Raw genomic sequence first — 27,803 nt, 5'->3', positions numbered from 1 at the left:
CCCGAGCACCCGAGTCCCCCGAGGACCCAAGGGAAGTTAGTTCCGGGAGAGAGTGCTCAGGGCCATGAACAGTGGCCTCCGAGCATTCGGTTCTCCGAGGACCCGAACAGTCAGTTCCGGGAGAGAGTGCTCGGGGCCGTGAACAGTGGCCCCCGAGCACTCGGTTCCCCGAGAGCCAAGAAAGGGCATAACCGGGAGAGAGTGCTCGGGGCAGCGAACAGTGGCCTCCGAGCACTCGGTTCCCCGAGGGCCTGAAAGGTCCTTCGCCGGTGGTCCCCACAGAGGCCCAGCGATGAGGTGCTAGCTGGTGAGAGACCCAATGTTGCATTTAAGAGGGCGCGTGGCCTGTCACTTCCAACTGCTCTCCCCACGCTTGCTGTGAGTCCCTGCCACAGCCTGGCAGGGAGGCGTGGGGACATTTAATGCACGGGTCCCATCGCGCGTCATCCGGCGCGTCTCGGGATAACGTCGTAGAGCTCGAGGCGCCCCGCTTGCCGCCCTGCTGTGTCAGACCTGCTCTGACCGGGCGGGCACGCCGGGCTGCTCGGTGGCTGCCCGGTGGGCCCTCCCCACGGCGCCCGTTGAAAAACGGCATGATGACGAATAAGACTGGACGGGGGGCGCATTTTCAACCCTCCCGGTCACCTCGCACAGCAGCACATGATGGTTGCTTTCCATTTATGGCGTCTCAGAACTCGCGCCATCCTTTCTAGGCACGCTATCGCCCCGGCTGGTATTTAAGCTGGGCGGGCTCCCCGAAGAAAGACAGGTGAAGTTGTGGAGTACGAACTGGGTCAAGGTTGAGCTGAGGACAAGTCTCAAAGAACACAAGCCAGAAGCATAGATCAGCCGAAGAACAAGAAGCACGTAGCTCTAGACTAGACAAATATCCTTGTAACTCAGCAGATACTCAAAGAAACATTCTCAGAGCATTTATAGCATACACATAGGAGTAGGGTGTTACGCTCAGTACGGCCCGAACCTGTCTAAAAATCCCCTGAGCATTTACTACTTCCTGGATCCGATCATTCCATTCCACCTGCATCTCATTTACGCCCATCTATTTCACCTACGAAGTGGATTCAGAATCATCCCCCCGGCCGAATCTCAAAGGGGGTCCCTCCGGATCCCCGCTTGAGGAGTTCACCCTCCGACAGCTCGACTACCGCAACCCCCTCCTGAATGAGGTCGAGGTTGAAGTTAGGATTGTGGCTGCGATAGCACTAGTGGCCTAAACAAAATACAAGGATTGCGCTCAATTAATGAAAAAACTCGGGGGCTAAATGTAAAATTCATATTTTTCTTTATTTTCAATGGAATTTTCCTTTATTGGGCCAGCTCGCTAACATATGGGTCGGCCCGGCCCATCCGACCCACATGTGCCTTCTATACAATGGGGCGGCTAGGGTTTCCAAACCCTAGCCCCTTGGTCACCATTAGGCCGGCGGTGCCTGTGCAAGAGCGGCGTACTCCATGACCGGCAAGGCGGTGCAGGCAGTGACTTCGAGCAATGGCGAGGCGACGTGTTGGCCAGGGTAGAGGCACGCAGAGGATAGGTGGTGGTGCGCGACGGTGGCCGGGATGGGCGCGGCCACGTGGTGTAGTGGGTGAGGCGGCGCACGGTGGCGCCGGTTCCAGTGGCTTAGCCGATGAGGGGCGGCACCGGCGGTGCCGCTTCAAGAAGCACAGAGGCACAATCGGGTGCATGGTGGGTGGTGGCCCGGCGGTGCCGCTTCGGGTGGCAGAGCGGTCCAGCATGGGCTGCAGCGGTGTGACGGCCCGGCGGTGCTGTTACGGGCGGCACATGCGTGCAGGCGGCGCGATGGCGGCCGAAGCAGGCGCAGCACGACGGTGTGCCCCATCACCGCATGCAGTGTGGTGCAAGGTAGCGGGTGGGTCGTCGTCGGGTGAGCGACAGGGCACAACGGTGCGTGTAGCGGGTGCCGTTTCAGGTGGCACCCTTCTTCCCCTTTTTTTCGATCGGTGACGGTGGCCATCTAGCCACCATGCACTGTGCAGGGGAATGGACGCCGGTGTCCAACTAGTGGCTGCGAGCCACACCAGTACCGCTTTGGCGATGCAACGTCAAGTTCATTACGATTCAAGAGATCGGATGCCACAGTTCATGCATACACTACTGTTCATGCGTACACTACTATTCATGCGATTTCAGGTCTATTTTGACGCAAAACAGTAGTAACGAGAATACGTACCGAATTAATCGTATATTTCAATCCTTATGAACGAGACGATCCAATTCCCTAGCCAGGGGCGGACCTAGCCCAGAATCGAGCAGGGGTCTGCTAGCTATTGGGCTTCTATAGGTACAGTAAAAAGGCCTATAGTCCACTGAACGGTTCATAATCGGTTGCAAATTCCAGGTTTCCTAACACAGAGTAACAGGTTGTTGTTGCTAAGCGCGCGACCGATCCGTGTTCAGAGTTTCAGCTGAACCAACGCAAGCTAGCCGTCTCTCCTTAAATTGGTCCACGTTGAACTCGACACGGTGACGAACGACGATGGAAGGCCGTGCCGCATTAGTCCTTGTACGACGCCGGCCGCTCAGCTGCATGCCCGCATCGTGTGGAGCAGCATGGACTGAGAAAAAAAAAACCGTGCACGGACAAGAGACTGCGGAGCGCCGAGCGCGAGAGCAGCAACAGCGCCGCGTCGGCTGGGATCGGCACGCGCGGTGTCTTCAACTCTGCATCGTCGCACGTGCACGGCGGCACGGGGCCAAGCCAAGTCAAGCAATGGAGTCATGCATACTGGATGCATGCGGCCGGGCCCCGGCGGACGATATGACGCAGCTCGTGACGATCGACCAGTAACAACGGAGCTTTTGATCCCTTTCTTCCGCGCGCAAGGGCTCGATCGATCGGTCGCTCGCATCGCATGGCATGCGGCCGACCGGGGTGGTGGTCCCGTTCCACAGGCTACCACCGGAGAAAAACGCGCAGAAGGCAGGCATCGGCCTCCGTCGTCCAACGACGGAAAGGGACGGCACGGCACGGATGGGCGCGTAGGTAGGTCGATCAAGGAAGATGGCAGTTACGTACGTCCTCGCACGCTTCGCTCACTCGCTTTAGCTTTAGTGGATGAGTGAACGCCACAACCTTTTACAGTACTACCGGTCGACTGACTAGCTCTTCGTGACCACCGGTTTGTCTCTTTGCATTTCCTTTTAATCCACACGCACGAACGTATATAGCCGTAGCCTAGCATGTACTTTTTTACATGTAAAGCGACGAACTCGCGAGATTGTATGGACGGAGCGGAACCGGTACGTGCGTGCGTGCGTGCGCTTTCTGTTATTGGCCGGTGAAGAGTCCGGACCAGAAAGATTATTAGAAGAACGAGGTCGATAGATAACATCGGTTAGTGGTCGAATCCATCGATGGAAATGCCGGACCCTTTCCTATCGTGTCGTGTGTATGTGCGCGTGATCAGTAAAAGCGACGTGCATGAGTACAAGCAAAGAAAAGGTGGTATGAACTCAGTTCACTCGAGCCGTATGAAGCGAAAAGAAATGGAAAGGAGACGAGGAACAGGCGGAAAATAGCAAGGGAGCTAACTAGCGCGCACTCCATCGGTGGGACGGGCCGGAATACGCGAGCGGGGTAGGAGCAACGGCCGCGGCGTGAGGGCATCGGCCGGCCAGACAGGGGCAGAGCGCGGCGTTAATGTGGGTGTTTCTTCTGCCGATCGAGTTGGCTGGCCCGCCCCCTCGCGCGCGACGGGCGCCGACCCGGCACGGGCGGCGTCGTTGCTCGTCCGAGAGAGCACCGGTTTTGTGCCGATCGAACTGTAACTTGACGCGCGACCGCCCGTGCCTTCCACGAAAAATGCGTTAGGGGGAGTTTGGTTGCTTCCATGTCTCACCCTGGCTCGTATATGTGAGTTAGGTTTACCTTAATCTGGTACATGTTTAGTTAGCTAAGAAAAGATTATGTTTAGTTATCCGTAATATATATATTGTATGAGATCGATATAAAAAAATAGATGTTAACATAATAATTATTTTATATAAATACACTCTATAATACTTAATTTATCATATTAAGTCTTAGTCTAATTTAAAATATACTAATATGAGTTAATGATCAATAATTATATGCTAATACAATCATTAGTTGAGTCATGTTTGTATCTGCAAGTCAGGCTCTGGAAAAATGCAATTAAAATCTGTTTCTAAAGAGCCAAACTCTTACCGTGATTTTGTATCTCATAAGTTAGGCTCAAAAGGTGCTATAAATAACTAAATATCAAGATGCTATATCCGTGAACCTGATTGATATATATACACCTAAGTACCTAACTAAACATGTCCTTAGTTGTACACTGCACTGCACTTGTGGCTGGCCGGCGGGTCGCGACCCACCACGAGAGTCGTGATCTAGGAATCGAGCGTGTAGGCTGTGTGCGCTTCAGCGTGCGCCGGCTACGGCTTTGCGGGAAAATGTGAACCGCGACGTCGTCTTGGACGGCGGGGCGGTCACAGCGGACGGCCTGGCGGCCGGGGTGGGGTGGTGGGTGCTGTTTGGAAGACCGGGCGGTGGTTACCTTGCTCTGTCGCGAAAGACATGAGAGAAAGTTGGCTCTCCACTACCATTTTTTTCCTTACTTTTCTGCTTGAAATCAGTCACGGACTCTGCTAGCAACAGCAAAAGCAGGGAGAGAGAGAGAGAGAGAGAGAGAGAGAGAGAGTACGTTATACCGTGGATCATTCAATTCGAGGGCGACAGCCAATCAAGCCCATCCACAGTGCATGCACATGATAAGCCGGTACCCTCTCCTGCAGCCCTGCTGGCGCCGGGTCAAGCATTTAGGCGAAACAATGAATTCGAACAAGCCGATGCCGACGTACGTGCCCCGAGAGCGGTCGTGGGGGGGCGCCGCGGCCGGTGACGCCACTGTGACGCCATGGCCGCGTCAGATGCCACCATGTAGTGCTGCCAAGGAAAAAAAAAAGAAGTTGGGAAATCAGAGGATTGTGCTCGGCACCAGCACAGCACCGGGTGTGCTCACGTGTGCGTGTTTCGGTCACTTTCGATGGACGGATCTTGACTCGCCTGGCAGCTACCTAGGGTAGCCAGCGGGTTGGCCCAGTTCTAAGCACATCGACGAACCGAGCAGTCCTCAAACAAGGCACACTACTGGAGCTGCATGCACACGCATTCTTGTTGCAACCGTGAACCAAGACAGATATATTTGGACTCGCTACACAAACCGACATATCAATTGGTCACTGACTGACTGTAACCGAACAGCTCCTGCTTGACCTGTCCGTCTGTGAATCACGCTGATGCAGGTGTGATGCTGTACTGGTATATATATCCGTATTCTTACCATTGGAGACGCAAGAAAAGCTCGATCAAAGTGGCCTTTTTTTTTGCAGATGCAAGTGCTGTCTCCACAAGATTATCGGCAGGGATGCCTTCTGGCTGTCTCTTTCTGCGCCGTTGACAGTAACCAGGCCTCTCTGCTGCACCTTTGTGAGAGCGCAGCAGTGGGCTCCGCCGTGATCTCCTGTATTAGTAGTAGAGCTACATGGACGAGGCAGAGAGCTAATGATAAGATACTCTTCTAGAAGACGCAAAAGGCAGATCTCTAATCCATGTTCTTCAGTGTACTAAGATACATACGTAGGCAACCTACGTCATCAAGTAGAATGCAAGTGAGAGTCTATCTATTAGTGCTCGTTGACCCACGGCAGTTTATTTGGCTTGCAACCCCATGGACAAAATGGAATGAGTAGTAGTTAGGCAACAAAAATGAGGTTACCGTAGTTCATCTGGTTGTTGTGCATTTTAGTTGAGTGGAGTAGTGTTACTGAGCGACATCACATGTAACGCATGCAGATCGTATCACTCCGATCTTGAGCTCTCGATAGGTTGTGACAATGTACGTGACTTCAGCGACCAGACTAGCTAGGTTTCGGGTGTGCAGATTTGTGCATATCTTCAAGTGGCTGTAGTGCTCGATAGCTAGCACCTTCAATTCCACTCTTCCAGCCGCAGTCGAACCTGTATACGGCCAACGGGCCAATGCTGAAGCTAGGGCAGGGATCTTATCGGAAGCGACTGAATAAATGGGTAATCTGAATAGGCAAAGTCTACCACTCTCCTCCCAAGAAAAGGGAAAAAATGTGGAGCACAAAAGACATGGTGGTCCGTGTTTTATATTGACAGTGATCAGATGGTCCAGATATTTGGAGAAAAAGGATTGAGTTGTGGCAACAAAAAAAAAGAAGATAAAGGACAACATCAGCCTTATCCGCTGCCTCCAGCATACCACCGAAATCCAATTGTGATTCAAGAATCAAACACGTCTCCAGTAGCCCTGTGATTCAAGAGCAGAGCTATCCACTGCTAGCTTCATCTTCTGAAAAGATCCCTCAAGCCTAGTAACATTAGTTACAACGTGTAATTATGGGCGGATCCGTAAAATGATGTGACAAAAGATTTTTGTTTCATTTGAAGAACATGACTGCGTTGGACCATTCTTCATTTTGGAGGACGTTGGGCCAATTGTGAAGGAGTAGAGATATCAGCAGCTGCCAATAAAAATTCGGCCCATAACTGTTTGGGCTGAAAAAGGCCTAATAACACTTGTAGGTTCGATGAGAGCCCATCAGCACAATATGGACATAGAAGCTTTATTCAAATTTTTGTGAACGCGCTCCTAGCATGTCGGTCCGTTCGCTGGTGTGCTAACGACCGGTCTGGAGTTCGATCCTGGTCTCGCACCGGGGTATTTTCCTAGTAGGGCTCAAGAATAGCCTGGGTTATGCTAGGTATCCATATGCATTTTTAGTGGTACTGCGTGTTCATGCTAGAGTCCTTGAAGTCTCTCAATCGCTTCCTAGTGTGTGAATGCGCATATGTGTGTTCTAGATAGTGTGTCCTCTTTGTACCATTAAGAAAAGCTTTCTTTGATTTTTTAAAAATATATTTCATTTTTATTAATTAAACAAAATTAGATGACCCCTTCAAAATATGATAAAAATTAGGCGTGGGTGACAAGGAAAAATCGACTTCACTAGGTGATGCTTATAAAAATCGTCCACTAGAAGGACGACAAGGTGGGATGCACTATTAATAGCAGTCTGACTTGTCGCCCGATGAATAGGTGATTTTTACGAAAAAAAAATAGTCCATTCATTGGCGACAAGGTTACCTAACTGCGCAACACATCTTAAAAAACCATAACTTTTCCATATGGATATGGATAGAGATGATTTTTATAAAAAAAATTAGCTCTTGATGATATTTATAATTTTGTAATTGATCCTTTTTCTTGAGTCCATTTGAATACTTAAAAATTGCTAGAACATTCATATCTACAATTTTCAGATCTAATTATTCTATTAACTTTTTTTGGAATTCATATGATAAATGATCAAATATGAAGTTGCAGATCTCATCGAGGAATATAATTTCCATATAAAAATTATCTTTATCCGAATTTATATAGAGAAGTTATTATTTTTCGAAGATGTGCTATGCACTGAGGTAATCTTGTTGCCTAAATTGCTGCTAACGGTGGACCTACCTTGTCACCCTTCCATGGGCTGATTTTTATATGTCGTCTGACAAACAAGTGGCATGTGCCTAGTTTTATCTTTTTTTTAACCATCGCCTAGTTTTGTCAAATTAATAAAAAGAAAATATTTTTTTTTTCAGAAAATCTCTTTCTTTGGGCAAAACATTTAACTTTTTTCTGCTAGGATTTGCAAGATAAAACGAACGCCAGCTGAATTTATTGGATGGGATTATATTGGTTGCAACACATCAGTGAGTGAAATCATAACTGGGGAGGTCTAGTTCATGTCAGAGCCTTATGGTATATATGGGCATAGATAAATATCCATCATTTATATATGTGCCGTTGTTCCCTTGGCCGAAACTGAGACGAAGCACGTAATCGGTTATCATACTAGCAGCATGTTTCACATGTGATGATTGATGATGGGTTCTTAGACTTAACAATAGTGCATCTACTATTTCATTTAAACATATAACACCGAACGTTTGGAATAACATGCATCAATTGTTGAGATGGCCGAGTTGGTCTAAGGCGCCAGATTAAGGTTCTGGTCCGAAAGGGCGTGGGTTCAAATCCCACTCTCAACATGTATTTTTATTTATTTTTATAACCATTCCACGTTCTTTTCCCGCTCCATACATTTAATTCGTTTTTCCTTTCTAACTTTTCTCCCTTTTTTCCACTCCATGCAACAAATCTAATTTGTTTATTTTTATGGAAGAGTTTATGTGGAGTCCAGTGGTAACTGGGCTAATACACCAGACGGCAGACATTCGCGTCGGGCTAGTCAGATCCAGTTTGCCAGGCCCAGTTCATGATCGTTGGTAGTATTGGGCATGCCACTCGCGCCATTTGCCATAGCTGACGATGCTAGCACGACCATTACTGGAACACCGATCCATATTCGGCCGTACAGCGTTCACCGGAGATGGTGAGGCACGGCAGACCGACAGACACTGATGTCGATAGCCGAGCTTGGTAGTTGGACGAACGCATTGAAAACGGAGCATATCACATCATCACCAGTTTTCAGCCTAACTGTATTATTATCCGGTGGCAGGTGACGTTGAGGTGGTTTGATTTAGTTGTTGTGTTGTGATTTTATGTTTAATCGGTCGTGTAGTTTATTGTTATGGTTATCGTGTTTGTTTATTTTTTTATTATAATTTTTTAGGATTATATTTTTGTATTTTTTCTACTATATCAATGAAAATGGACATTGTCGGGTGTCATTCATTTAAAATAAATGCCATTTGTCAGTGATACTGATAATGTGTCCTCACCTAAGCTCACTCCCAATGTATTGGTTTCTTAAGTGATATCTAAGAGAAAAGATAGAATAAGAAATTGATATCAAGAAACAAGTTTTCAATCGATATATGTATCTTGCTAGTTTCTTAAGATCTTTAAAAGTAATTTATTGTCTCACAATCACCTATGATTGTTTAAAGAGCTACTCCTTGCTATAAGGAATAAGCTCCCTCTCTTTCATCTTTAAATTACTTGCTACATCATCTTTTTTCTTAGGTGGATATTTAATTAATATCTAAGAAACTAGAATTGGTAGAGATCTAGATGGAGTGGGGGCAAGGATGGGTTTCGCCTCCACTCACCTCCACTCGCATATCCTACGTTGGTGCCACACCCGCTTCGATCCGAGACCAAGTGAAATTTTTCCTTACCCCACCTCACCTCATGGAGCCCTGACCTTGACTAGACCCAACCTGCCTACCCCATCTCGCCTAAAATCGTAAAAAACTCTAGAACAAGTTTAATTAGGAGATGACAGCTATCACAACATACAAATCAATAAAAAGCTACATCGTAGATTCACATGATCTAACATAACATAACAAATAGTTACATACATACATTAGGTTACTAAAAGTTTCATTACAAAAGGACAATAAACTTTTTAATAAACTCACTAAACGTGCGTATAACACATACCCGAGGGGAAGAGGCAGACTTTGACCGGCCTCCATCCTGTCCTGCCCCAACCGATGTCCTGTTTCATCTTACCCCAATAATAATTAAAATATTAATAAACCTATCTGGTGAATGGAGACCGACGAGTCAAATACTCCCTCTATTTTGCAATGTTTGTTTATGGTCTCAGGAGTATCTGTTTTAAATTATTTGTCTATTGCAGTAATCAAGGGTACTTTATGATCCAATTTTTCTGCTATGTTCTTAGTGTATGCATGCATTTACTTCAACACTGGTAAGTTATTTGCTCTCATCCTTGTATTGATTAAGGGTAGTATGGCTATCTCACTATATTTTTAAAAAATATTTTTAGATTTTAGATGTTGATTTTAAAATAAAATTTTAACTTCTTAGCATACAACTTCTTAAAAAACTACTCTCAAATAATTTATTAGCTTCTAGTTTATTTTCTTTAAAAAAAACAAACTTCTAACTTTTCAAAAATTACTTTTTAACGACCGTTTATTGACTCCTAACTTCTGACTTTTGGCATAAAAAACCAAAAGCAAAGCAACAAACAAACAAACCGGGTCTAGACGTGTCCAACGGTTTCCCTTCAGGATTCAGAATCCCTTCACGACGGGATTTTCGTTCCCTTCAGCGCTCCAACGGTTTTCCTTCATGGTTTCCGTCGCAAAAGGATTCCCAGGATCATTCTTTCCAGGCTGGGATTCTCTCTCCTTTCCCTTCGCGATTCTCCTCGAAGGGAAACTGTTGGAGATGAGAGAAAATAAAAAGAATAAGAACGGGGGAAAGGAATCGGAAAGGGATCGAAATGAAAGAAATATGATTGAAGATAGTCTATCATGCATACCCACTTGCCTCTTGCCAGGTGCAAAGCTCACAACTGAGAAGCTCATCAGCGCCCCGTGCCGTGACCTGTGGGCACGCATCATCCTTGGTTGATGCCGGTGAGGAGAATCCATGGCTGTTCGCGCTTATTGTCTTCGTGCATGAATGGCGCCTTTCTTCGCCTAGCGTGTGTTTGGATGGCTAGACGAAGTCATTTGGAAGATAACCATCTGTTTTTTCTAGTGTTTGATTGCTCGGACGAGGTAAATAGGATGACTAGAATGAGAGCATATTCGTTGAGATACTGGATAGAAACATCCAGGCGAAATTGGCCAGACGGAGCCATCTAAGTTTGCCTAGTCTCATGCTCATCAGTGCGTATGAGTCAGTGATCTTTTATTTAAATCTTGATTTTATTTGAGAGTATAAGAATAGTCCAAAAAATTTAAAAGTTTTTCCTAAGTAAATTAGAGCTCATTAGAAATTTGTTTTAATTGGTTTGACAAAAAACATGAGCCAATATTTAATTAAAATTCTCTAAAAAGCCTACTTTATATCTTCTAGCAAGTTTTAATGCTTCAAATAAATTTCCAAAAATATGAAAAATTCACTAATATTCTTCTTACGTAATATATTAATTTATAAAAATATTTCCAATCCTAGATTATTTGATAAAAAAAAGTTACTATGTAATATTCTATTTATATGTATTTTATCATTCCATGTGATATTCTCTTTTTAATTCAATTTAAATTTAAAAAATTTAAATATACATAAATTCATCCAAATACTTATAAATTACATATAAATATGAATATATCATACTATCAACTCTAATCCTATCGACCAAATAAAAAACTAACTCATCTTATCCACTCTAATCCCACTAACCAAACAGAAAATCGATTCATCTCATCTATCTTAACTAAATAAAAAATTAAATCATCTTATCAGAAAAATATGAATAACCATATACATATAGTTTCGTCATCTACCCTTAATTACCAACTTGCCGTATCCGCCGACCATGCGTATGCAATAATTAGTCACACTGTGCTACCACTGAAGACGTACACACCCTTAATTACTAACACACCCTTAATTACCAACTTGCCATATCCGCCGACCATGCGTATGCAATAATTAGTCACACTGTGCTACCACTGAAGACGTACAAGTAGGAGGCGAGTGAAGACTTTGAAGCATCGGCGATGGGGTTGAGTGCAGACAACCCGGGGATGCCGGCTGTCTGAAGCAAGCACCATCCACTGTGGACCAGATCCAGCTGCATCCCAATGTCCACGCACGCGAAACACCTAACCCAGCCCAACCTCGTCGTCTCTAATCAGAAAATAAACAAAGGACCAACAAGCCTCTCTTTCTCTCTCTCTCTTCTCTCTCTCGCACACCACACATGGACGGATCCTGATCTAGAAGCCGTGCTGGAGCTGCTATTTTTAATGTGCAACAATACAAAGATCGAGTGTCTTTACCCAACTTTACCTACTTAGAACTCAACTAGCACGAGCTAGCTGCAAACTCCGCACGCCAAGGCCCCTCATCCTCGTCCTACAGCTTTTAGGAATGCAATTAGCTAGCTTAGCTGTGCATTGACATTTGATTACCAGTAACTAACATTGCTTTGTACTGGGACAAGATCACATGAACATTAGGTAAATGGATTAAGAGGATGCTTGCTAAATCAGTGATGAAAGTAATGTTTGGAGACTGTATATCAGTATGTATAAATGTTAAAAACAACACTTATTCTGATTTAAGAAATGTTGTGCTAGGTATTTTGTTGCGCAATAATCACTACGTGAAAAACAGATAAAATAGCACAAAATTAGTGACGGGTCGTAACATGATTTGTCACTAATGATAATAGTAACAAATTATAATTGTGACCCAACACTAATGATGACTCATCATTGATGAATTATTTTGACCTATCACTAACGATAAATTCATCAGTAACATGTCATCTTAGACTAGGTCATCCTAGGCCAGTCGTTAGTAACAGGCTAATACGATATTTTTCTTTTCTTGTTCTCATGAAGCACCAATAACTTCATTAGTGATATATCGCTATTACGACACATCACCAATAACTTGTGGATAAAATAAGAGGAAAGCCTGAAAACTCAATCTCGACAAGAATAAAAATATGACAAATGAGCATTTAATTGCAACAAAATATGAAGGTATTTGAGCCGATCATAGTCAACAAGTTGTTAAATCTAAGTTCATGAAATGTAAGAATTTATTCACACATAAGAAGAATCAAGAACATAACAAATAAAAAAGGAGAAAAAAATTATGATGGAAGAGATGCATTATTAGATCTCTTGGTGCCTTTAGCTGATTGCTCATGAAAATTGTATGAGAAAAGAAATAAATATTGCAATACAATGGGAGTATTTAACAACTCTAAAATAAATAGTTTTAACTTCAATAGAGTTATCATAAGACTTTCTAAGGAAATAGCCGGCCAAGTTCTATATTCACTAATGACCAATTCAAAAATATTTTTTTATTTTTCTCTTATTTTTCTCTCCTCCGTAACATTAGAATAGGAAATATTGTACATTTTTGCTCAAGTTTGATGTAAGATTTGACGGCTATGAATATAAACATGTGCCCTGGATATAGTGCAAAAATTTTAGAGGTGAGAACTCAATTTTCCAAGCTAAATTTGGCCTTAAAAAATTTGTCGAACCTGTCAATGTCAGGGAGAAACGAATGTAACTTTTCCTGTAGATGTCTATAGAGTAAAAAAAATGTTGAAATCATATTATAAGTGATGGGTGTAACTTTTGCCGATTATCCATTTCTCATCCAAACGTTGAAAATTTTGACTTTTTTCGTATTAAAAAATACAAACGTTCATCAGTCATAAGTGACGATTTATTGTTACGACTTATCAATTATTAGTGATAGATCACTGTTACAATCCATCATATATAATCTTATAAGTAATATGTTACAGTTATGATCTGTCACCTATAACTTCATAAATGACGGATCATAACCCGTCACTAATAATAACTCATCAGTAACGTATATAGTGTGACAGGTATGTAATCGGTCATTAGTGTCGGTTATCATCCGTCACTCTGAAGCCTTTTTCACGTACTGAATATGGCATATACCACTGTGTATGGAGCAAGAAAACCACGTGCACCTACAAATGAAGTTGTTCCTTTTCTGCGCTACTTAGATTTCAGCACAAAGATGTGATACATTATAGAAAATAATACAAAAAATCAGCATGTGAAAAAAATAAAGAATATGGCAGACACAAACACAATATAGATGTGAGATGTACATATACAAAGGCAGGAGGACGATACCAAGTGTAAGAGGACAAAAGATCTGAAATTCACTCGACTTCCTTTTGGCAAACTATGGATGAATCTTCTTATCAAATGATAAAGCAGGTGAATTGAAAGATTCAACATTACAGACAAAAATGCAGGCGGGGGGGGGGGGGTTCCTAGATAATTTTAGAGGTACAGGAAAACGAAATCTTTTGATGATACGCTCGTTCAGAAATAAAACGACGTCAATCATACCGAAACTTAAAAAAGCCGAATTGCATATTGTGTGTGGAGTGCAGACAAGTAGTGTGCTATAGTAGCTTCCTTGTGTTGCTTCATTCATTTTTTTTTTTAACAACGGCACCGGACAACACCCGTTTTTATTGATATAGCATACAAACTATAAAAGTATAGCCTGAAAGACTATAATTAGAAAAAAAGAAAATAAAACAACCGTGACAACCAAAGCAACATGCAACAAGAGTAACTACCTACTCGGCCGGTTAGACAGAGAACCATAACACATGCCGACAACTAAAACGAAACCATCATAACAACATCCACCATATCACCGAGCACAGTCATCCAACACCGAAACAGCCGCCATCGTGTATAACCAATCGCCGCCACGCCACTATGCCCCACCAGCTCCAATGCACAGAAACCAGTCGCATCGTTAGCCTCCTCGCTCAAACGGCATCCACACCTAGCAACTTTACCCTACAAGCAAATGTGCCTAACTAGCACCTAAACCAGAACAGCTCAACAACTCAATAGGCAAAATCCTACTCTCGAACCTGACAACTCCACTCGATCGATAGAATCCTGCTCCCACGTTAAACCGCAAACTCAACAAACGGGGACTTAAAACGTCGGAACATAGCCATTGATACGAAACGTCAAAAAATGATGAGAAGACCCATCAAACAGGAGAGCGCACCATCGTCGGCCACCGCATTAACCGCACCAACGCGGACCACCAGCTTCTGCAAACATCAACGGCTAACGCACAGCTCATCGCCACCACCGACCTCTGCACCGTTGTACTACCGTCCTCCGCGCCACGCGCATTGTGGCACTTGGACGCCGCGCCTCCCCACCGCCAGGTCGCCGCACCTCTCCTACGCCACAGGGCCGCCGCGCCTCCATTGCACCGCCGCGCCTCCATTTCACCACCGCGCACCCACAGCGCCTCCACGCGGCCCCAGACCACCGCACCTCCGCGCGCACAGCACCACCGAGCCGTCGTGCCTACACGCGCACTGCACCACCAGATCAACGTGCCTCCATTGCGCCCATAGCGCCACCACGCGCACATTGCCACGCCGCTGGGCCGCCGCGCACGCAACACCGCCCCGCTGGACCGCCACACGCACAGCGATGTGCCAACACGCCACCGGACCGTGGAGCCACCAGTTCGCCGTGTCGCCGGCCCGCCAGAACCGCAGCAAGCACCGAACAGGCCGACGCCGTGTGGGACCTGCTGCCGCCGCCGCACGAGCCGAGCCAACGCAAAGAACCGGTAACTCGCCGTGAAGAAAGGCGTGCTCACGTGTTGCTTCATTAATAAGTTCTGTAGACTTCAATTTGTCCTACCAGTGTACAGTTTACTTAAGCAAAATGATCAACTTACTGAAATGCCAACAGCTAGAAAATGAGCATGCATGATATTCCGATAACGACATGATTAAGCATATATACAACCGATATGCATGTTCAGTTCTAAAAATAAAGCCCTTAAAAAGGAGTTCCTGGAAGAACAAAGTTTGTAATATATATATATATATATATATATATATATATATATATATATATATATATATATATATATATATATATATATATATATATATATATATATATATATATATATATATATATATATATATATATATACTGTATGTATATTCTGCAAGTATGTTCAATGTAGTTTATATCTGCGTATACCTCATAAGTTGTAACTCACAATGTTTCGAGTTGTAACTGGAGGATGTGCGCAGTGTGAATAACAAGTTGTAACTTATAATGTTAGTTTCTCGTGTTGCAATTATGTATTTCTGAACGTAGAGTTGTAACTGGTCTACCTAACAAGTTGTAACTCACAGTGTTTCGAGTTGTAACTGGGGGATGTGCGCAGTGCGAATAACAAGTTGTAACTTACAGTGTTAGCTTTTTGTGTTGCAATTATGCATTTCTGGACGTGGAGTTGTAACTGGTCTACCTAACAAGTTGTAACTGGGGGATGTGCGCAGTGCGAATAAGAAGTTGTAACTCACAGTATTAGCTTCTCGTGTTGTAATTATATATTTCTGAACGTGAAATTGTAACTGGTCTACCTAACAAGTTGTAACTCACAGTATTAGCTTCTCGTGTTGAAATTATACATTTCTGAACGTGAAATTGTAACTGGTCTACCTAACAAGTTGTAACTCACAGTGTTTCGAGTTGTAATTAGAGATGTGCGCAGTGCGAATAGTAACTACGCATAGACGTAGAACCCACTCTTTCTGCTCCCTCGGATCCTCTACCTCACCACATATCTACTCCACTAGACCAGCTATATACTCCTACATTCATATATTCATCCTGCAAAGATCTGAATAGCATCACTGAATACTGTTGAATCAAGAAAGATCAATTTTAATATTGAATATTTTAGTATTATTATTACTATTTAAAATAGTATTTTAATAATATTAAATTAAATTTTACAGTTTACACAGTGTACAAACAATACTAAATAATATCTAAATAATACCAAATAGTATCTAAATGGTAATTCTCGAATATAAAATTGCACATAGGAAGTGGATGAGTTGTTGAAGTATATTATATTATTACACCGTTGTACGCTAACGATAAATATTGCTAGTTATTCTGTTAATACCGGACAATAACTCGAACTTAAATAGTAAAATATATATTTATATGTGGACAAGGTTCTCTCTATATATATAGTGCCGAAAGAACTATCGACCTAGGTAGACACAAATTCATGTCGATATTGAAAATTCATAAAATCGGAAGCGCAAAAAAAAAAAAGATGGCTCAATACAAGCCAAGCAAACTATGAGTATCTAATTAAACTTGGATCCAATGAAACAGCAGGTTTGATCTACACAGTGTAGTGCTAGCTGCTACAAAATTTGCTTAAAATTGTTGAATGGCAAACCTAGAAACTAGTGTCTGCATGATATATAAGATTAAACATGCTCTTAATAATTGAACTAACCAACCAATCACAATGGGCAATTACAAGAAAGTAAATGGTACATACATTCCATTACCCAATGTATCCACATCTATATACCAATTTCTAGAAAACATATATATAATTAAACTTGCACCCAGTTTATTCTCCCAGGCGGTTTAATTATGATCTCACCAAAATGTTAGATAAATCCATGCATGTCAACCAAAGTATGCAGCATTCTCACATGTGTCAAGGGAGCTATAGTGATCAGTAGTACTTGAGGGCTGTTGATCGGCTTGGGCAACGTACACCGCAGACGACGCCGACATCACCGGCACCCCCGGCCGCGGCGCCTGCAGTTTCTTGGCCAACCTCCACCACCGACACCACATCCCCAGCGTGCACAGGCGGCGCGGGAGCGACGAGGCCGGCTGCGGCTTGCGCGGCGTCGTCCATAAGGCCCGCGCCGGCTCAGGCCCCGGCCTCCCGGTACCTGTGCTTGAAGATCTCGGCCCTGACCGCCTCCAGCTCGGCCTCCAGCGCGTTCACCTGCTGCTGCAGGACGGAGACGGCGCCCATGCAGCCGTACACCGGGTCCCGCAGCCGGAGGTTCGCCTCGTACACCAGGCTGCTCGCCGCGTCCGCCCTCTCCGCCTCCGCCACCTCCTGCCAATCAACGGGTTGCACGGAAGCCATCCACACATGTTACGATGCAAGTTTTTTTTATTAAAAAAAGAGAGAGATAAAATTTTGGTGATATTTAGGCGTACCAAGAGCATCTTGGAGACGTTGCTGGCGCCGAAGACCTTGTGGACGGCAGCGAACTTGTGGGGCTCGTGCGGCGAGAAGTGGGCGGCGAAGGGGCACTCCTGCCCGCAGCGGCGGCGGAGGAGCTTGCACGCAGCGCACGGGGTCACGGTGTTCAGAGCGCCGCCGAGGCCGAGGCGGCGGGGGACGCGTTTGTCGGCCGGTGCGGTGGAGGCGGAGGCGGAGACGGAGGCGGCGACGGCGATGCCGGTTAAGTCCGGCTCCCGCTTGATCTTGTTGCCGATCTCATCGAGTCTCTCCCTGGTGGAAGTCCAAGAGGCAGAGTTGCTACTTAGGGTTTGTTGCATGGGATCAAAGAGGAGAAATTAATCTTGAGAATTTTGATGCAACGTGCAATGGTAGAATTTAAACCACTAGAACAAGAAACAAAGAAGAGCAATTAGATTCCTTTGAAGAAAGTTTTTGTTGGAGAACTCTGTTAGAGAAGGAAGAGACACAACACCCAAGGAGACAAAAGAGACAAAACCGGAAGGCATTTGTGGCGACTGCTTACCTCTCCGTGGACATTCAGGTACGCTCTCCTGTGCTGGGGAGATGGAGATGGAGATGGACACGAACAGGAATGACAGGGAAGGAGGATAAGACGACGGACAGGGAGAAGCATATAGAAGTGTAAAGTTTGGAATAGCGAGGAAGGAAAGAGTGCTTAAAAGGCAAGGCCTCAATTAGGGGATGGGTAGGTCTCAACTCTCACTTTCATGTTAGATTTAAGTTTGTAGGCTAAAATAAGATGATTCAAGTTTCTATTTTTGATTAAATTAAAATAAAATAACTCAACCAAATACTTTTGGTATACTCACAACTCTAGCTACACGAATTAGCTCTCAGTTTCGTGGTAATTAAGGGGAGGAAGAAATGTTGACAAGTGCAGGTTGACTCGGTTAGTTGGCTTGGCTCCCCTCCCTGAATTTTTGAACTATTCTTGTACTCCCAAATAAAATCTAGCATCAAATAAAAAATATGAACGAACGCACTCATGAACAAATGCAACAGGCAACATACAAACCAACGTGGATGGCTCGGTCCACTTGGGGTGCGTTTGGTTGGATGTATGAACCCATCCGGGAGATGGTCATCCAATTTTTGTGATGTTTGGTTTACTGGATGGGTTAGATGGGGCAGCTAGGATAAAAGAATATTCTCTAATATGTTGGATGACCAGATCCAGGCAAAATTAAGGGTGCGTTTGGTTGGATGAATGAACCCATTCGGGTGATGTTCATCCAGTTTTTGTGGTGTTTGGTTCGTTGGATGGGGCCACCAAGATAAAGAAATATTCTCTAATATGCTGGATGAGCTGATTCGAGCGAAATCAAGGGTGTGTTTGGTTGGAGGGTAATGTTGGATTGGATAGAGCGATCTCTATTTTTTAGATGGGACGAGGCAGTTTTTATTTGGTTGGATGGATGGTATGAACCATTTTTCTTTTTGGTTGGTGGTATTGTGGTGGATAGGATGAACCAATTTCTATTTGGTTAGATAAATAGGATAATCCATTTTTATGTTTATATGCATTCCATAAGTATTTGGAGGAATTTGATTCAAATTGAATTACAAAGAGGATATCACATGGAATGATAAAAATGAATTTAATAGAGCATTACAAAGGAACTCATTTTTTCACCAAATAACCTAGGGTTGTAAATATTTTTATAAATTAATACATCATGTGAGAACAATATTAGTGATTTTTTCAGATTTTTAGGAATTTATTTACGACGCTTAAAATTGCTAGAATTTAGACAAGTAGGCTTTTTTTTTGGAGAATTTTAATTAAATATTGGCTTGGGATTTTGAGATCAAACTAATTAAAACGGGTTGGTAGTGATCTATAGTTTGCTCATTAAAATGTTCATATTTTTTAGACCACTTTTATACTCCAAAAAAATCGAGATTTAAATGAAAAAATATGAACACCAAACGCGAGCAAACGAACGTGGATAGCGTCTGTCGTTGTAATAGGTAAGGGAGTGCTCCACAAGACATATCCTATGTCACCAAGTGTCAGCCGATAGTAGGTATTATCAAAATGACGGCTGCATCACGTGACCAAGGCGAGGCTCGTGCGACCAGCCCCCTGGCTGGTCATAGAGCAGGTCCTCACATAACCAATCAAGTCTTGTTTAATGTTATCCACTCAAGTATTTTCCTTCCACAGGCGCTTGCTTTTAGTGAGGCATGATTATAGGGTGGCGTGGAGTTGCAGTGACCCGTCCCGTAGCATTTAATGCAGCAGGATGGTCTAACGGGTGAGCTTGATGATGTTCGATGATGGTACAGGGCGTACAGGACAACCGAAGCAGAATAGAAATGCCTATCTGATGTCATGATGGGTTACGGATAGTTGGCTCTATCAGGGGTAGGTCTGCAGCATGGTTTGGCATGGTTCGTTTGTTTGTGCATCTTTTCCCCTGATATATAAAGGGGTGAAGACTCTGCTTGTAAGGATAAGAGAACACATTTTGTAACAAGTTCACTCAACTCACAAGACAATACACAGGACATTGGCTATTATCCCCAGGGAGGTTTGAACCTGGATAAATTCTTGTGTTCTTGGATCTAGTTCGAGAAACATCTAGTAGAAACATAGATCAACACGCCCGTCATCCGGTATATCCTGGATTTATTGTCAAGAATCATCCTGTGACAGTTTGGTGTGCTAGGCAGTGGCATGTTTTTCGCGTTTTCTGCAAGTTTGGAGGCTATGTTTAGGCTACCCACATCCAAATCCGTGATGGCTATGGAGTCCCATTCTGAGGACCTTGACCATCGTGAGGTTTTCGTCATAGGGTACGACCCAGACGAGCTCAGTGTACTTCAAGCTTGGGACACCGAGTTGGAGTCCGAAGACTCTAAGACCGAACGAGAATTTTGCATGGCGACCCACGTAGTGAGGGGCAACAACGACACTTGTGTTATGAGAACTGAAGGTGAGCCCTAGGCTGTAGACCAAGAGGAAAACCAGTCAGGCACCAAGCATGGACATTGTCAGATATTGTCCTAGCAATAGCAATGCCACATGGAGAAATGCTCACAAGATGTTGAGACCCTGGCGATGGCATCCTCCAGGCCGTCGCACTACACATGGAACACGAGCGCCGGGGCTCCCCGCTCATGATGTCCTGCCGCTCCATGTTCAGTGACTCTACTATGATACCATGTCCCCCATATAGAACTTGCATACCACGAGAGTACTTGCCAGCCACCCGCTGGTGGCGGTACCAGAGGGGTCACCGGTAGTACCGTGGCTGCGAGATCTCGCTCTCTTAGTGGAGACTGCTCGATGTCAGACCGTGGCAACCACCAAACCGTCCACCGTAAGGGATGGTCGAGATGGTGGCCGGCAGTGTTCGTAATGGACCCTGTGGTAGGAGGAACCTCGGGCTCCCTTAGTGGCAGGGAGTACGAGGAGACCCCTACCACGCTGGGATAGTCCACCTGTTGACCTCCGCAACACACTTCACCACCATGACCTTTGCGACGTAATCTGGGGCCAACGGGCCACCTGGAAACAAAAGGATCGAGCATGGCGAGAGCAAGAAAAAAGCAAGGGGCCCTATCCCTCGCCTTCCCTTCATGGGGAGGCGTCAGACTCCTCCATCCCTTCGCTAGGGTCGTGGGATTGTCAGCTCTCTCCCCGAGTACGTGCAGCAGCCCAATAGTGAATAGCTCCCTGTTACGGGATGGGGTGCAACACTTTCTCTGCCTCGCTATGAGAGGTGCGCTAGACAGATAAGTTTTGGCTAGTCCAAGCTAAAAAATATGACGGCTCTACCAACTCGAAGGAGTTTCTGCAGATCTACACCACCTGGTGCCAGCCACGGGAGGCGACGAGAAGGTCATGGTAAACTATTTTCCTACTGCCCTGGCCAGTTTAGCATCATCGTGGCTGATGAATCTCCCCATGGGTCCGTTCGGTCCTGAGAAGACTTGTGCGACCAGTTCATCGCATACTTCGAGGAGACCTATGCCCGACCGGGGGTCGGGGATGACCTGTACCAGGTCAGGCAACGACATTGTGAGCTGTTGCGGGACTACATCCAGTGTTTCACCGAATGTTGGAATACCAATCCAAAGATCACAGTCGAGTTCGTGGTCAAAGCATTCCAGAGGATGGGGGGACAGAGACCAAAAGATGGTCGAAAAGCTGGCCACAAAAGATGTTCAGAGCACCACCGAGCTCTTTGAGCTCACACACAAATGCATGCAAGCCGTTGAGGCCCTATAGCACCAGATCAGCATGAATCCGTAGCCAACCTCCGACCAGTCTGCTTCGACCAGTCTGCTTCTTCCAAAGGAATCAGCTGGAAGGAGAAAATGAAAACAAGCGCAAGGCTAGACCGCCTGATGTCATGGCCGCCAAGCAAACCAGCCAATTGTGCTGATGCTTTGAGAAGGCGGATGGGAAGAAGAGCAGAGGATACTACCCTATCCACCGTATCGACACTCATGACCTGACTGAATGCATGGTCATGCAAGGCATCATCAACCAGGAGCTTAGGGAACATAAGCCCAGGCACAACGATGATGGCGAGGATGGGGCCAACCCTGACCACTTGGCTCTGGGCTTCCATCAGGCCAAGCACATGATCCACCATATCTTTAGGGGTGCCGCAACTTACTCCTCGAATAGGGAGTACAAGTCGGTGGTCCGCGAAGTATGTGCAACGGTGTTGGGGCCGAGTTCGCACTTGAAGTGGTCGGAGGTACCCCTCACCTTTAGCCAGGCATATCACCCTGTATACATCAAGCGCTTGGTCGTTACCCCTTATGGTTGAGCCCACAGTGCATAATCTTCGAATGGGGCATGTTCTGATTGATGGAGGGAGCTCCATCCACCTCCTCTTTGCCAATGCGCTGGACGCCTTGCACATCCCAAGGAGTGCATTAAAACCATCTCCTCCCTTCTTCGGAATCACCCCTAGCTCTTCGACCAAGCCGGTGGGTAGACCACAACTTCAAGACAGAGAAGATCCTATTTGATGAGGTGGACTTCGAGACTGCTTACAATGCAAACCTGAGGCGACCAACGATGACCCAGTTCTTAGCTATCGCCCATTATGCGTAACAAGTGATCAAGATCTATGGTCTCCAATAAGCCATCACTATTTTGGGCAATCCAAAGGTAGCCTAGCACTGCGACAAGAGGAGCCTCGACATGGTCGAGCTAACTCCTGTGTTGCAGTCCAAGAGTGCTGAGTGTAGTGGTCTCCTGATGAAGGTTCACGTCGTCGTCAATCCTGATGATTGGCTTAAGGCAGTTTGCCTAGATGACGCCGATCCATCCAGGACAATTTAGATAGGGGTTGGTCTGGACCCTAAATAGAAACTCACGCTCATCACTTTCCCTCGCACTAACATGAATGTCTTTTCTTGGAGTCCATCTAATATGCCTAGAGTCCCTAGGGATTTGATCGAGCTTAAGTTGTCTGTATGACCTGATGTGCGACCTGTCAAGCAAAAGGTGTGTCGGTTTACACCCGACAGAAAGGAAGCACTTCGTGAGGAGATTGACAAGCTCCTAGAAGCAGGATTGATCTGAGAGGTACAGTACCCGGAATAGTTGGCTAACCCCGTCATGGTCCAAAAGCCAAATGATAAGTGGAGGATGTGCGTCGACTTCACCGACCTCAACAAGGCATGCCTGAAGGATCTTTTCTCTCTACCTCGGATCGACTAGCTTGTTGACTCAACTGTTGGTAGTGACCTACTAAGCTTTTTAGATGCTCGTTTGGGGTACCATCAGATTAGTATGATGGCATACCCCATTGAAGTGAGAAAGCTAGAGCGTTGCTTTATCAGTTTTGAGGTAAAGCATTACATGCACAGGGATAACTTTCTCGCCGATGACCTGACCTATCTAGCTTCTTCTCGCGCACCAGTTCTGGTTAGAGTCATTGAAGAAGGACTCACAAGACTATCCACCACGGTCTCGGGCTAAGGTGAAGGGGATGTTCTGCTTGGAAATGGAGCACCCGAGGTAATGTTGTAGAGCTAAATATGAGCTCTAACTCTGATACCGATTGTAGGGATCGGTGATGTCCTAAGATGGGAGTGTGAATTTGAACACTTAAAAACCTAACCGGCTCCAAAAACTTCACAAGATAAACCTATATCAATTTCTAACTAAATGTGCTCTTGGTTTATCTAGTGTGTCTACTCTATCGCTCAAAAGCATTGTAACATATAGTCAATTCTAGCAAACTACTCTAGGAAGGTAAATGCACAAAGGTAGATTGCAAGTATGTAAATGTAGAAGCATAAATAAGGTAGAGAGAAAACTCGGCACAAGACGAGGGAATATATCAAACCCTCAGGGCAAGTGGGCATGCTTTGTCTTTTGTGATGATGGCTTGGGTTAGATATTAGGATGAGCAGGAGTCCTCTATTTGGACCCACGTATAAGTTCTCCCCCTCCCTCCTATAAATGGATGAGGACCCCGTTTGTACAGCAGGATAAAAAAGCTAGCAACCAGCTAGAACACCCTCTGTAACCCATTCAGATCCTCCATAAACACAACACATAGGACATAGGGTTATTATCCTCCAGGAGGCCCGAACCTGTATAACTTATCACGTCTCAGAGTTCGTTACACATGCCATACATCATGTGCTTCACCGAACGCCGGCTCATCAACACCCTACTCATCAACTCCCTATGTTCCCGAGATGTCGTTCACGCACCCACCGTCCAACATACTCTGGAATCACTGTCAGGGATTAACCCTCGATAGCTAGGATCACTCCTTGATCCAGTCTCTAGGTAGCAATCACCTAGCAACGCTCTCTCTAGACCTATAAGTACTAATCACTCACTAATCTTGTGCTTAATTGCCTAAGATGATTATTTTAAGAACTTTAGTTGCTCGAATGTATTCTCAAGTGTCTCTGTGTTCTTTGAACTCCAGCACCTTTAAATGACTGAGTGCGTGGGTATTTATAGCCTCAAACCCATCAACTAGTTGTTTTCTCAATGGCTCAGAAAAGTTGTTAACACCGGATGCTCCGGTGACAACAGTAGTACTAACATCGGATCATTCGGTGAGTACAATCTCAGAAACTAGCCGTTGGAACTACACTCAAAGCCTTTGTGAACATCGAACTATTTGGCATAACCTTCAAATCATCACCGGACTATATGGTGAGTTATCTTGAGCCAACCAAGTCACTTCATTCTTCTTTGCACAAAATACTCTGGTGTGATCCTCCGGTGTATACACATATATGACCGGACCATCCGATGAGTTGATCTTCAGTCTTCAATATTTGAATCATTCTCTACAGAAAATGCTCCGGCGCAATACTTCGGTGAGTACATCACCAATCACCGGACCTTCCGGTTTGTTGATCTTCAACTGCCGTCTTCTGTAAATGCTCCGGTGTGTATTGTTTCATTGAGCATCGGATCATTCAATGAGTTGAACCTTCTCCTCTTTTCCCTGAAAATACTTCGATGCAACTATCTCTGTGATCACCAGATTATCCAGTGAGTTGATCTTCAATCTTCAATAGCTGCAACCTTCTCTGGTAGAAATGCTCTAGTGTGTATCCTTCTCTGATCACCAGACCATCTTGTGGGTTTTTCCATTTTGCCTTCTGAGCAGCAATACTCTAGTGAATACTTGAGCCACAACACCGGACTATCCAGTGAGGCCTTTCTCATTTGCTGAATATGTTCTGATGAGTACTGCCTTCAGTACACCAGACCATCTGATAAGAATAAATCCCCTAAGACTTCTCTAATTCAACCAAACTTTATCCCGGCTATCATGACTTCTTCATTAATTGCATTTATGAGACCTACCAAACTATATACTTGATACACATGTTAGTTCTAACGACTATGTTGTCATTAATTACCAAAATCACAACTATAGCCTAATAGGACCATTTTCACTACAAACGTCTCTTTTGGTACAGTCCTCAAGTGGCCATCATATGGTCGCCCAACTTGATTTAGGTACGATCTGGATGGATAAGATCTTCGCATACCTTCATAATCGAGTGATCCTTGATGATGATGCGTCAGCAGAAAATGTCATGTGGCAAGCCCGTAGATACTCCTTGGCAGAGGGACTCTTTTATCGTAGGGGGAGCAACGACCTTCTCCTGAAGTGCATTACTCAAGAAGAGGGGAGCGTGCTGCTCTCTAATATCTACGAAGGCATATGTGGTAGCCACGCTTCATACCGCACTCTGGTCGAAAAAGCGTTTCGGTAAGGATTCTATTGACCCACGACCCTCTAGGATGCTTGTGAGCTGGTGAAACGATACGAGCTGTGTTAGTACCATAACCGACAGACATACCTACCAGCTCAAGCACTGCAAACCATACCACTTTCTTAGCCTTTTGCTGTCTGGGAGCTCGACAGTGTGGGACCATTCCCCAAGGTCTCGGGCTGGTTCAAATTCCTCTTCGTGGCAGTCGATAAATTCACTAAGTGGATTGAAGTCAGGCCAGTTAGGAAGATCACTGCCGTGGCAGCGATCAATTTCATACGAGGGCTGATAGTGCGGTTTGGCACTCCAAACCGCATATTATCAGACAAGGGGACTCAGCTCATAAGTAGTGTTTTTAGAGACTACTAGGAAGAGATCGGGATCAAAATATGATACACGTCTGTGGCACACCCCCAGAGCATCGGGCATGTGAAAATGGCAAACGGGATAGTACTACAAGGGATCAAAATCTAAGTGTTTGATCGGTTTCAGAGCTATTCGAGATGCTAGGTTTCAAAGCATGTATGCCTTTCTAACATCATGATGGGCTAGGGATAATTGGCTCCATTAATGGTAGGTCTGCCACAGGGTTTGATATGGTCCATTTGTTTATGTATCTTTTCTCTTGGTATTTAAAGGGGTGAAGACTCTGCTGGTAAAGATAAGAGAACATACTTTGTAACAAGTTCACCTATCTTACAAGATAATACACATGATATATGACTATTATTATCAGAAAGATCTGAATTTAGATAAATCATTATGTTCTTGACTTCAGTTTGAGATACATAAAAAAAATATAGATCAACACAATTATCATCCGATATACTAGATTCATTATCAGAGATATCCCTGACACCTTCGTTAGAGTTTTTTTTTTTGCCGGATAGGCTCGTCCTGCTTTTTGCCATGGAATAGATGGCCACGTCCACATTTGACGGTGAACCAAACACCGACGTGAACAAAAAGCTGGATGGGGTGATCCCATCCAGGCTAGGTACCGTGAACCAATCACTCGCTTAATACCTACTTCTGTTTCTGCTAATGTCAATGTCAAGGGAGTAGTCAGTTGGGGGGAGAACCAACAGTGGCCGAGCCAGAACTAAAACCTTGTTATGTCTGTCCTGTCAAAATCATCTAAACTTGGCTGATCTTTTCTTTACAAATATAAAAAAGTATGAGTGTTTTTTAAGAACTTTGGGTCAATTGACACCACGAAGGCCTAAGCGCATCCGCCACTGGAATCCAACTCCAGGCAGACCGAATAATTTTCTCACTAATCGGTTTTAGCTTGAAAGAGGAAACGGGAAAAGATAGCACTCGCCAACTCTGACGAAGATTATATGCTACTCCCGTATCTTTGAAGAGTTATCGGACTGTATTTGTTTGGAGATGCATTGGGCCATATTAGATCTACGCAGTTTTTTTGGGCCTCGGACTTGTGGTTCTGGGCTTAACGGGCTGAAGAAGCCTTTTGAACTGGGAAATTCCTATACGTAAGTTGACAGACTTGAGCCCTTAGCGCGATCCGTATCAAGATTCGTGCGAAATAAACTGAATGGGTACGATTCTCTCTTCTTCCTCTGCCTTGCATCCTCCCGACCGTGAAACCCTAGTGCCACCACCATGCCCCGCCCTGCTCCTACTGCCGCTGCTGTGTCTTCACCCTTTTCCCAACGAGTTAGAGTTCAAGGTTAGAGTTTGGGTGAGTTATGGTTCAAGGTTTGGGTGGAGCGGGTTTAAAGAGATGGTTGTGGATAGAGGCATGATTAGTGATGGGTAGCAGTCCAGTGAGGCGACGGTGGTATTGCCAGAATTGTAGGCGATAGGAGGATGATGGGGACAACTTATTGATAGCTCATCAGAGACAGATTAACATGGCGGGAATGGAGGTCGTGGATCCAACGGGCTGC

At 44.9% G+C, this 27,803-nt stretch overlaps 1 non-coding gene and 1 pseudogene across 1 annotated transcript; one reads left to right on the top strand and one right to left on the bottom strand.

Moving 5' to 3' along the window:
- Positions 1–8,054: 8,054 nt before the first annotated feature.
- TRNAL-AAG (transfer RNA leucine (anticodon AAG)) lies at positions 8,055–8,135 on the top strand. Its single transcript has one exon. It is a non-coding gene; the product is annotated as a tRNA-Leu (tRNA).
- An 8,610-nt stretch (positions 8,136–16,745) lies between these two features.
- On the bottom strand, positions 16,746–18,292 carry LOC133890227 (LOB domain-containing protein 15-like; annotated as a pseudogene).
- Positions 18,293–27,803: the final 9,511 nt, after the last annotated feature.

The sequence above is a fragment of the Phragmites australis genome, chromosome 1, assembly GCF_958298935.1.
Source record: "Phragmites australis chromosome 1, lpPhrAust1.1, whole genome shotgun sequence".
NCBI classification, from domain to species: Eukaryota; Viridiplantae; Streptophyta; class Magnoliopsida; order Poales; family Poaceae; genus Phragmites; species Phragmites australis.
Note: the sequence above shows the minus strand (reverse complement) of the source record. Positions and strands in the feature narration are given on the sequence as shown.